Raw genomic sequence first — 10,640 nt, 5'->3', positions numbered from 1 at the left:
TACAAATTGAAAGAACTATACAATAAATTAAAAATTGAAACAACTTGTTTAATAGAAGAAAAGAGTTCAGGTAGAATAATTGATCATAAATATAAGTTAATTCATGTTAAATTTATCTTTGATGACCATAGATATTAATAATAAAATTCCAAGTTTAAAATGGTAAAATATTTATAAATGAAGGCCTTATTCCATAAGACCAACCTAGATTAAGAAATCAAGTTCAAAAGGTAAAGAAGCCATGGAAGAAGGAAATTGTAAAGAATTTGCAATATAAAAGATATTATTAGGGATACAAACCAAAAATATAACAATAAATAATAATTTGGGGCTCTCCATATCCTCTATTGGAACTGTCATGGCTTTCCATGGAGTAAAGGACCTATATTAAATTGGATCTTGAGTGAAATCGATATTATAGTAATTGTTTAAACTTAGGAGCATAAAGAACTTGAAGTACCTAGCATGGAATGATTTGAAAATGAGATCTTAGATTATTATTAAGGTATTACAGACTCACGTGCAAGATTTTCCTATATTAATTAGTGCAACGGATCGAAAAGATTACGAATAATACAGACAATGAGCGGTTAGAGAAACATAACACACACACACATAACACAACAAATAATCAAGGAGTTCACCAAAACTCTTGGGCTACGTCTCCTAGTTCAGTTTTCGGTGGCGACCTCTCTCTTATGTCTTCAAGAGTAGAGTTTTTACAAATGTGAGCTCAAATTGAGTCTCAACACAACAGGAACAAAAAATAGGGTTTTGCTTGAATCCCTAAGTCTTTCTAAGTACACAGACTCTCCCTCTCACTCTGTCTTTGTTTTCTCTCTCTCTCAGCACTGCCTCCCTTTGTCTCTGACACTGAGTGGCTTTTAAGCCTATCGACGCTTGTCTGTTCATTTTCCCTTTTGGGCTCTCTAGCTCCCAGCCTCTATCCACTCAAATCCCCTCTGAGCGTTAACCAATCATGGTGTAATGTCTTCAAGTATGGTGGCCACCTGTTTTTAAACGAAAGGGACCATCGGCGCGTTTGAAATCTCAAAACAATTGTTTCTTTGTTTACATAGAGAAATACACAGAAACACTGAAAATTTTTCCAAAACGCCTTTTATCGGGCTTGAAATATTATTGAATCCACCCTAAACTCCATCGGGTTTGCCTTTATATCACTATCGCAAGTCGCTAGTTCTGGGTTCCTTTGTATTTGGGTTTATAATGAAAAAACCCAAATACACAGGAAAACCCAACAAATTGCTCCATATCGAACTTCAAAATATATCATATCGCATTCATAAACCCTTTAGGGTCCAGTTATATCGCATGTTACATATCCCTTTTAACTTCTGATCGCCAATTGTGCAGATCAACCTTATCAGTTATCGATGCATCACTATCGCATGGTCACTGGCCTTCTTGGCATCACCCCTTACAAAGCTGCGATGCAATATTGTGATGCGATATATCACAATCGGATATTGCCAATCCTTCAAACCGTGGGCTAAGTCCTTCTGTGTATGCATATGAGCGATGTGATATTCTGCGAGTAGATCTAGACCATTGATCTACGCGCTTGATCAACAGTCCTTGTTTAATCACGCTTGATCGACAATCCTTGTTTAATCACGCTTGATCGCTATCGCGATTTCCATAAGGCCGCTTCTGATTAACTCTGCTTGCCACCTCTGGTTGTGATATGCCAATTAGATTTGGACCATTGATCGACCAAATCCGACGGCTCCTGTGTGATGTTGCTTAAGCCTCCGATAGACTCTGTTTTCGCTATTTCTTCATGTTTTTCCCATCTGATAGTGTTTTCCGCCATTCTTGAAGGTTTAGCCTTTGCGATAGTGTTTAAGTATTGAAAGACTTAGAGGTTTTTAGGATTCATTTTGGATCATGGAAGGTTTGTATGATGGTTAGTATGGAACAAGTGATCCTACTACCACTAAGGGATTGGAGGCATATCTTATTACATCAATAGGAACATTTAGCCTCACATTAGAATTCATAAAAAAAGGTCCCTTCAATCAGTGCATTTGAATGGAAATAATTGATATTAATGTTAAGAAGATTTATATAGAAATATGTCATTTTTTGCTTATTAATTCAACATGTTTTAGAAAATAGAAAAAAATACTATAGATAAAAATTGTCCTTACAATAGCTTAGAACATGATATTCATAGTAATTTGAAAAATGAAGGAAATATTCTCTTTCTAGGAGACTTCAATGTCAGAACAATACTCCAGTTATTATTTTAAGAAAGCAATGATTGTGGCTCTCATCCTTTATGGCTATATTAGGACCTGGTTTTAGCTAGCAAGTATAAAAGAAAATATCAAGAGTTGGTTGAAATTTTTGTTGAAACTAAGCTAATCGAGATTTTTAGTTCTTAAGATGTAACTATTTACAATGGTCTTTTAAAGTGGCCAAAATCCAACTAGATGACTTGTATTCATGGGCTTTGTCATAGTGTTTTGGATTATGTGACATCTAATATGATATTTATGTATATAATAAAATAGTAAATTGAATGTTTTAAATGAATATAAACTCAATTTTGATAATTGAAATTTAACCCTAACTTTAAACTTTGTTATCCATAAAATACCTATGGAAGATAATTAGTATAATAAAAAAAACTTAATTTTAACAAAAATCAAGATGATATATTTTTTCAAAGGATTTAGATAATAAATTAAATCTCATATTAAATAATGAAAATATCAAAGACATTAATTTTACAACCACCCTTTCTATTTCCATTAACATGTTATTTATCAAGGTGTTGAGTAAAAAAGAAAATATAATGATAAACCCTTGCTATGATAAAGAGTGTAAGATTGCTAGAAAAATTACTAGTGATTATTCTAATTAGTCCTTAAATTCCAACAACATAAATTGATACAAAGTCCTAATTACTAGCAATTGTCCCATAAGGTACAAAGAGAGGCCGATAGGATTATTAAATTAGAATTGTTGAATTTCTCCAGAAGAGATGTTGGTTCAAACGGATTATTAAATTAGAATTGTTGAATTTCTCAAGAAGAGATGTTGGTTCAAGCCTAACGGATGAGCAATTTGAGCTCGCTAAAGGCCTTCTAATTGTTTTTTATTATTGTAAAATTATATTGATAATTCATTGGTTTTACTTTCAAAAGCTTGAAGGAATTTGAAGAGTAGGTATAGAATTGCTTTGTGGGATTTGATCCCAAGTGTTGAGTTGATTGCTTTAACTTGCTTGGAATAGCAACCTTGAGTGCTTTGATAATTGTACGTATGTTGGGCGCTGGTGATTGTATCGTCTCCCCCTACATTTTGATTATTATTTAGAGAGCTGAAGAACGTTCCACTTGAGTCAACAATGGATACATTTTTATTAAGTGCATTTGAAACATTTATTACAGCCATAGGAGAATTGAAATCTAAATATAAAGTGAAGAAGTCATCAACTTTAGAGGATAATTCTATTCCTGTGGCTGCCTCTACAATAACCTTACTATTGGTTGCTATCGTTTGGTTCACAATCTGTTGCTCTCCAAGTGCTTGAAAAGTCATTAAATTATCATACTTGAACTCTTGCAAAGTATTAGTAATGAGCTTGCCATGAGAGGATTCTACTCAGCCAGAGGAAGAGATCCTGCTATTGCCAAATGCACTATCAACAAGAGGCATTGGCATTAGCTTATTCAAAGGATGTTCAAAGCTCTGCAATCCACATGATGTAGAGAAGTAACAACCTGCGACGGCAAATGCAATAATCAATATTACATTAGAGGCTCTATAGCCAACATTCAGCTACACTTTCATGTGCCAGATAGCTAAAAAACAGATAAGCTCTAATTTAGCAGTCCTATATTACCTCGGGGAAATGGAGCAAAAGATTTTCCACATCCTTCTTTCAAGACATTTGGCTCATCAAATAATACAAGGTAATCATCAGCTGCAGTGCCCCAGAAGAAAGGCACTGAATCATCAGCATCCTAGCAAAACAAATAGTTATTGGTCAAAAGTCAAGAAATCCACAATTTCATGCTTAATATTTTATATGGGAACAAAATATGTCCAAATAAATACTCAGGGCACCATTCTGTTATTGGGAAATTGGAAGTGCAGCCTATGATGGATCATATGAGCAGAATTTTTGGGATGACAGGTGCCAGTAACCCATCTGAAAATAAATAACTAATCTTCCCCCTTCCCTCTCCCAAAACAAATAATTAGAGAAACGCTATGGGAAGATAACTTAAATTTATTTCAACAAAGTAGGAATCTGGGAAAATATTGGGAAATTGCTTTAGGCCTATAATTTGCAAGGAAGGAGTTGGTTAGCAAATGAATAATGTGATTTTATGGCTTAAGGTACATTGAAGTTTTGTCTGTCTGTACCATCGTGGAAGCACCCAGCTCTTCCAGATTATCCAGCCTGATCCACTCAGTCCGGGCCATTCCTCGGAGAACAATCTCAGTGATTGACGACGATCACACTAGCTCTTTTATATCTATATCTACGTTAAAAGGTCTATACCTATTTATATTATTTTTAGGGTTTACCGGTTTATGCTTTATCTGTATACTTTTGGTATGCCTAGCAGTCCCCTTTTATATATTCGTCATGTGTAGACATTAATAAAATTTCTTTCGTCTTCATTCTTCTAGATGAGCAACAATCACGTGTCATTCTTTCATGCTCTGAGCAGTTTGTGTCAAACAAATCAGGCTAAATCTTTTGTATGTCTGGGGTTTGAATTTGCAAACAGTACTTATTGCGGTCATGTCCATTTCCTTCATTATTTTAGCATGTAGTTTATTTCTGTATGGAGTATAGGGCTTTGGATGGGATCATTAAACATCAGAGTGGAAAAAGAAAATGTTTCCAAACCTTTCTAAAATATTCAGTTTTCCTTTCCTGTTTTTCCAACATTCGTAACTCTTTGCTATATCAATGTGACTTGAAATAGTGGGAAGCAACTCAAAGTTTTAAGTGATCCTCTGTACCAAAATACTAAGGTTGATGTAATAGAATTTTCCCTTTCTCCATTTTCAACAAGACATATGTTCTCAGTGAATCTCTTTTGGCTTATTAAGAGTTTCTGCATGTCCTTTCTGCTTCAATGTCCGCACCAGAATCTTCCCTTACTCCATTCACACCCAAAATATTAAAGTTGATGTAATAGAATCTTCCCTTTTTCCATTATCAATATCACATGTGTTCAGTGGATCTCTTTGGGTTATTAAGAGTTTCTTTGTGTCCTGTGTCTGTAAATATTCATTCCCACACCCAGAGTTTCTTTGTATCCTTCTGTGTTTGCCTCTGCAAATATTAAGAGTTTCTGCATGTCCTTTCTGCTTCAATGTCCGCACCAGAATCTTCCCTTACTCCATTCACACCCAAAATATTAAAGTTGATGTAATAGAATCTTCCCTTTTTCCATTATCAATATCACATGTGTTCAGTGGATCTCTTTGGGTTATTAAGAGTTTCTTTGTGTCCTGTGTCTGTGGGTATCCATTCCCACACCCAGAGTTTCTTTGTATCCTTCTGTGTTTGTGGGTATCCAGCCCACACCCCAACACAACTTGTGTGTTCCGTGCATCTATTTGGTTTATGTAGAGTTTCTTTGTGTCCTTCTGTGTTTGTGGGTATAAAGCCCCACACCCCAATGACTTCTATGTTTGTGGGTATCCAACCCCATACCCCCAGTGGATCTCTTTGGCTTATTAAGAGTTTCTCTGTGTTCTGTGTTTGTTTGCATTTATAAAAAAAAAAAAGACACTCAGATAACGAGAACCATTTGTTTCTTGAAAGAAGAGAAAAGCACTTGATGCAAAATTTGTCTACTCGATAATTCTCATTAAAAGTGCCATGAAACTAAACATTAACAAATTAACAGCTAATACGCTCATGACAGACCAGCGGAGATATGTGGCAATTTAATTTTTAAACACCAGAAAGTCCCTTGGCAAATGACATGGGCATAGCTTCCTCCCTATCACGACTTGTGCCTCTCCTAATAAAAATCAATTATAACAAAATATGATACAAGAAGCGAAACAAGAGATTGGTATAAATTATGGTAAGAAATAAATTCCTTACAATGATAAGAAAGAGTAGTGAGATATAAGATATACATGAAGCCAAATAGTAAGATATAAATTCGTTACAATGATAAAACAAAAGTGCACATCATTGGCACAATGGAACAACAGAGAGAAGAAAGAGCAGAAGACTGTTCTATGATTTACCAATGGGCAATGACAATTTTTATCACTCCTAATAAAAAAATACAACCAAAATTACATTCATGAAACAAAACAAAAGGGACTGGTAATATGAGTAAGATACATGAGAATAATAGAGTACAATTTTAATCTTGGTAAGATATAAATTACTTCCAATTATAAGAAAGAGTACATTCTTGGATATGATAGAACAGCAAAGAAAAAACAGACGAAGAATGGTACATTGGTAACAAGACAAAAATCCCTCACAAGGAGAAGAAAAAGTACATTATGTAATGTGCATAACTTCCTCTGTATCACAACTTGTATCTCTCCTAATGAAAAAAATACAACCAAAATTACATGCATGAAACAAAACAAAAGGGACTGGTAATATGAGTAAGATACAAATTCCTTCCAAGGAGAAGACAGAATACATTCTTGCCATGATAGAACACAGCAGACAAAAGAAACAGAAGAAGATTGGTTAAAGAGAAGTACTTACAAGGAGAAGAAAGAGTGAATAACCAATATGATTCCAAAATTATTACACGCACTCATTTCTGCTGTAGAGCACATTTTCTTTTTTTTATTATTTGAATAGATATACAGGGAAAATATGAAAAACCAGAGCTCAATACATATATAAATAATCTGAGTAATGACAGATCGCATGGTGAAATGTTTGCAGAGGCATCTCAAAATCAGCATGCAAGTGCAAATTTATTTTCAGCTTTAAACTAATACAATTTGAGTATACTAACAAACTTGGGTTAACCCAAAATTTGCATAAGTACCAACAAACCCAAAATTCTCACAATACGGTTCTAAGGTCATCTGCTAAGGGTTCCCTTAAGGTTGGAGATTTATAGTGGAGTCCAACAAAATCCTGGCAGGCATCTATCACCTTCCGTCATGAATCGAGATGATGTTTCTGAGCTCTCTTATCATCCAGAATCAGAATGTACAGATAAAGGTGATGGCTATGCCATGTCACAGACCATACTCTACATAGAGTTTGTCACAAATGTTGACTCCCATGGGGTTGCACAATTTTTACCAAGTAAGAACTCCAGACATCAACAACCTGCTCAGATACTTCGACTCATGACAGATCACATGATGAAATATTTGCAGAGGCATCTCAGAGTCAACACTGCTCAAAATCAGCGTTCTAGTGCAAAATTATTTTCAGCTTTAAAGTAGTACAATTTGGGTATGCTCACAAACTGGGGTTAACCTTTCTACTCAATTCTCCATTACCAACAACCCCAAAATTCTCACAACACGGTTCAAATAAGGTCATCATCTGCTAAGGGTTTCCTTTAACAATAGAGATTTGTAGTAGACTCTAGAGTCCAACAAAGTCCTGGCAGACTATCTATCACCTTCTGTCATGAATCGAGATGATGTTTCTGAGCTCTCTTATCATCTAGAATCAGTTTGTAAAGATAATGGTGATGGCCATGCCATGTCACAGACCATAATCTGCATATTGTTTGTCACCAATGTTAACTCTCAAGGAGCTGCACAATTTTTACCAAGTAAGAACTCCAGAGTCCAGACATCAACAATCTCCTAAGAACTAGATTGAACTCATATTATCCTTAATCATAAAGGAAGGAAATCTAGAACCATAGACCAGAATGTATTTGGTTGAATATAGAAGGAATGTCCAAGAGTCCAAGACCACTGAAACTTTTAGCCTCTTCCAGTACAATAATGAGAAATTGAGAAATAATTACCAGGTGCAAATCCAGTAGTCGTTGCAAAAGCTGGAAAGGTAATTATGTCCAAGAGTCCAAGACCACTGAAACTTTTAGCCTCTTCCAGTACAATAATGAGAAATTGAGAAATAATTACGAGGTGCAAATCCAGTGGTAGTTGCAAAAGCGGGAAAGGTAATTATTTTCGATCTTTTGTCTTTTGTTTATATTCCTGAGACCAGTACCATAGACCACTGATCGAAAATAATTACCTTTCGAGCTTTTGCAACGACTACTTGATCTGTGTAATAACAGCTATCCTCTTGTGATTTCCAGTTGCCTTTGGCAGTGCTCACATCTTTAGGGCTATTTCTTCAACATTGTCAGTCTAGAAAATGCAAAAGATTTAGTAAACATCTACTCTATTCAAGTTCAGAAGTATATTGGTCAGAAATTAAGATCACATAATTTACCTCCCACCCTTGCGCCTTTGCAAAAGTCCTTGCTTCAGTCTCATCTCCAAAAACATAATCCATATACCTGAGGTAAAATTGCCAGATATCATGAAACATTTCAAACAGTATAATAAATATAATTTATAACAGAGGGAATTCGGATATCATAGAAGAAAGAAGCCAAATCAACTTGGTATGAAAATAGAAATGTTTTAAGTTCTATCTGCGTAATCATCTGCTATCTAGATATCAGACTAAAACAATGCAAGGAAGTAGGTCTTACGGAAAAACTTTCATCCATGCCTCAGTAAAACATTCACACAAATATAAGGAGATGCAAGATTCATCATAAATATCTGCACGACATGAAATACAAGACCATTTGGCATGGACATTGTTAGTTTGCCAAATAACCAATAACACAATAACCCCTCTGCTTCCAGATACCAAAGTGATTACAATACACTTTACCTTCCCTTTCTGAGCTGCATGTTCAGCCACAAGTTGAATCGACTCAGGCGAGACTGCAAGGAAAAAGCCAGCAATGTAAAAGAACTTGGCCTTCTCAACTGTACAACAAACAATAATTTCCTTTTAAACTTAGAGCTAAGTAAAGCCTAAGCATTGAGAAAATAACTTAAAAGAGAGCAAAAACTTCAGTACATTACCTAAAGCCCAGTTTTCGGGTGATTTCAAGTTTCTGATTTGTAGCAATTTGTCGCTAACAAATTTACAACCACTGACCTGAACATTACAAGGTTAATATTTAAACGAGTCAAGGGAGAAAAACCTGACGAGAACAGCTGGCAATGAAGCGAATATTATGTGCATAGGTCAAGAAACTCAGGTATCTGGGGTGTCAGTGACAAAAGAACTAGTACACTGTACAATACAATAACGCACTGTTAAGAGACATTTTCAGTGCTCACCTTTCACCCCCAACGATAAGAACAGCACATGTACCAGTTGGTTTTGTTTCATCCTCATAATAATGCACCTGTATGAAACACAAAATACAGTTTCTCATATCAGTGATTCTTCAGGGAAACAGAGTACTTTTGCAAATATTGGCCAAATGAAAATATAAAGCAATGAAAACGAACTATACTGAAGATAATGGAAGTTACATTGACTCCAGGGGCTTTCGAATTTTTCTTCATCTCTGCCCCAAACTTGTCCTTGCCAAGAAGGGTGCCTGAGACCAGTAATAGACATGCACAGAGATAAAGGAAATCACGGTTACCACAACCCTCACGGCCTAGATCCGCGAGACTGAATCTCTTTAAGGAAACGACAGACTGAAAACCTAAGGGAACTTGGAATGTTACCTTCGAGCGTCCTCGAGTTTATTCCGCTTCCTGGGAAAACATGGACAGAACCTACTACAAGAATCGCTATGAAACAGTAAGTCAGAGACTAAGGGAACAAGAAACCTAGGTCTCTGCAAGAAAGAAGAGGAAACACATTATAAACCACACCCTACTTGTAAATCAAGAAAATCAAACATGAATGGAAATGAAACAAAACAAAAACGAGTTATTGGGAAAAACAAATAAAAAAAGCTAACTAATACCTGCCATTCAGCGCCTTTCTCCAGCAACATATGCCATGGTTGAGTTCCTTTCTAAGAAAAAATTTCATATGCAGAATACTCAACTCCTGAGGAATCGTCAGATTCATGGTAAAGGGGAGTCGAGCTTGAATGCATATCCTGAGAATTTTGGTAGTAGAGAGAACCAGGACATGGGCACGGAGGAGGTCGGAACATTACAGCACATGTCCATCACAAAAAGGTTTGATCTTGACGGCTTTATATAAATCAGAGTATCAGTTAGTTATATGGTATTCATGAAAAAAGTATGCTGCAAGATAATCATGAGCTTAGTGCTGCACTCAAATCATGCGAAACAAGAAGGTTAGTGTTGTGGTGGTCACGAAAATGACATGCTCCAACACGCCAAATACATGATCAGACTATAACACGTTTGGCATCATTAGTTCTACTACCGTTACATTCAAATCACAGTCACATGATTTTAAATGGAGCAGTAACAAATATCGTTTAAAATATTTTGGCAGGTGCCATTGGAATTTGCTAGAGAATCGTTTGTGGTTATGGAAATTCATTATTAATATTATCAAATACATGCTCAACGTTTTTTGAGTTCATTTAGATTATACAGTTTTACTAAGTCCTCTCATACTCCACCGGTGTTGGAGTATCGTGTTAATATCATGTTATTAC

The 10,640-nt window shown here is 35.6% G+C and overlaps 1 pseudogene across 1 annotated transcript; it reads right to left on the bottom strand.

The window, feature by feature from the left end:
• Nucleotides 1–3,935: 3,935 nt before the first annotated feature.
• Nucleotides 3,936–10,387, bottom strand: LOC149172040 (adenosine kinase 2-like; annotated as a pseudogene). The gene is made up of 10 exons (XR_016259035.1): nucleotides 9,969–10,387; nucleotides 9,724–9,789; nucleotides 9,523–9,590; nucleotides 9,325–9,392; nucleotides 9,064–9,139; nucleotides 8,867–8,964; nucleotides 8,679–8,751; nucleotides 8,414–8,480; nucleotides 8,098–8,328; nucleotides 3,936–3,995 (listed from the first exon to the last, which is right to left on the bottom strand). The product of XR_016259035.1 is annotated as an adenosine kinase 2-like (transcript).
• Between the last annotated feature and the right edge of the window lie 253 nt (nucleotides 10,388–10,640).

This window comes from Pinus tabuliformis, chromosome 4_2 (genome assembly GCF_031772625.1).
Source record: "Pinus tabuliformis cultivar Carrire ecotype Pingquan chromosome 4_2, CPIR1, whole genome shotgun sequence".
In the NCBI taxonomy this organism is placed as follows: Eukaryota; Viridiplantae; Streptophyta; class Pinopsida; order Pinales; family Pinaceae; genus Pinus; species Pinus tabuliformis.
Note: the sequence above shows the minus strand (reverse complement) of the source record. Positions and strands in the feature narration are given on the sequence as shown.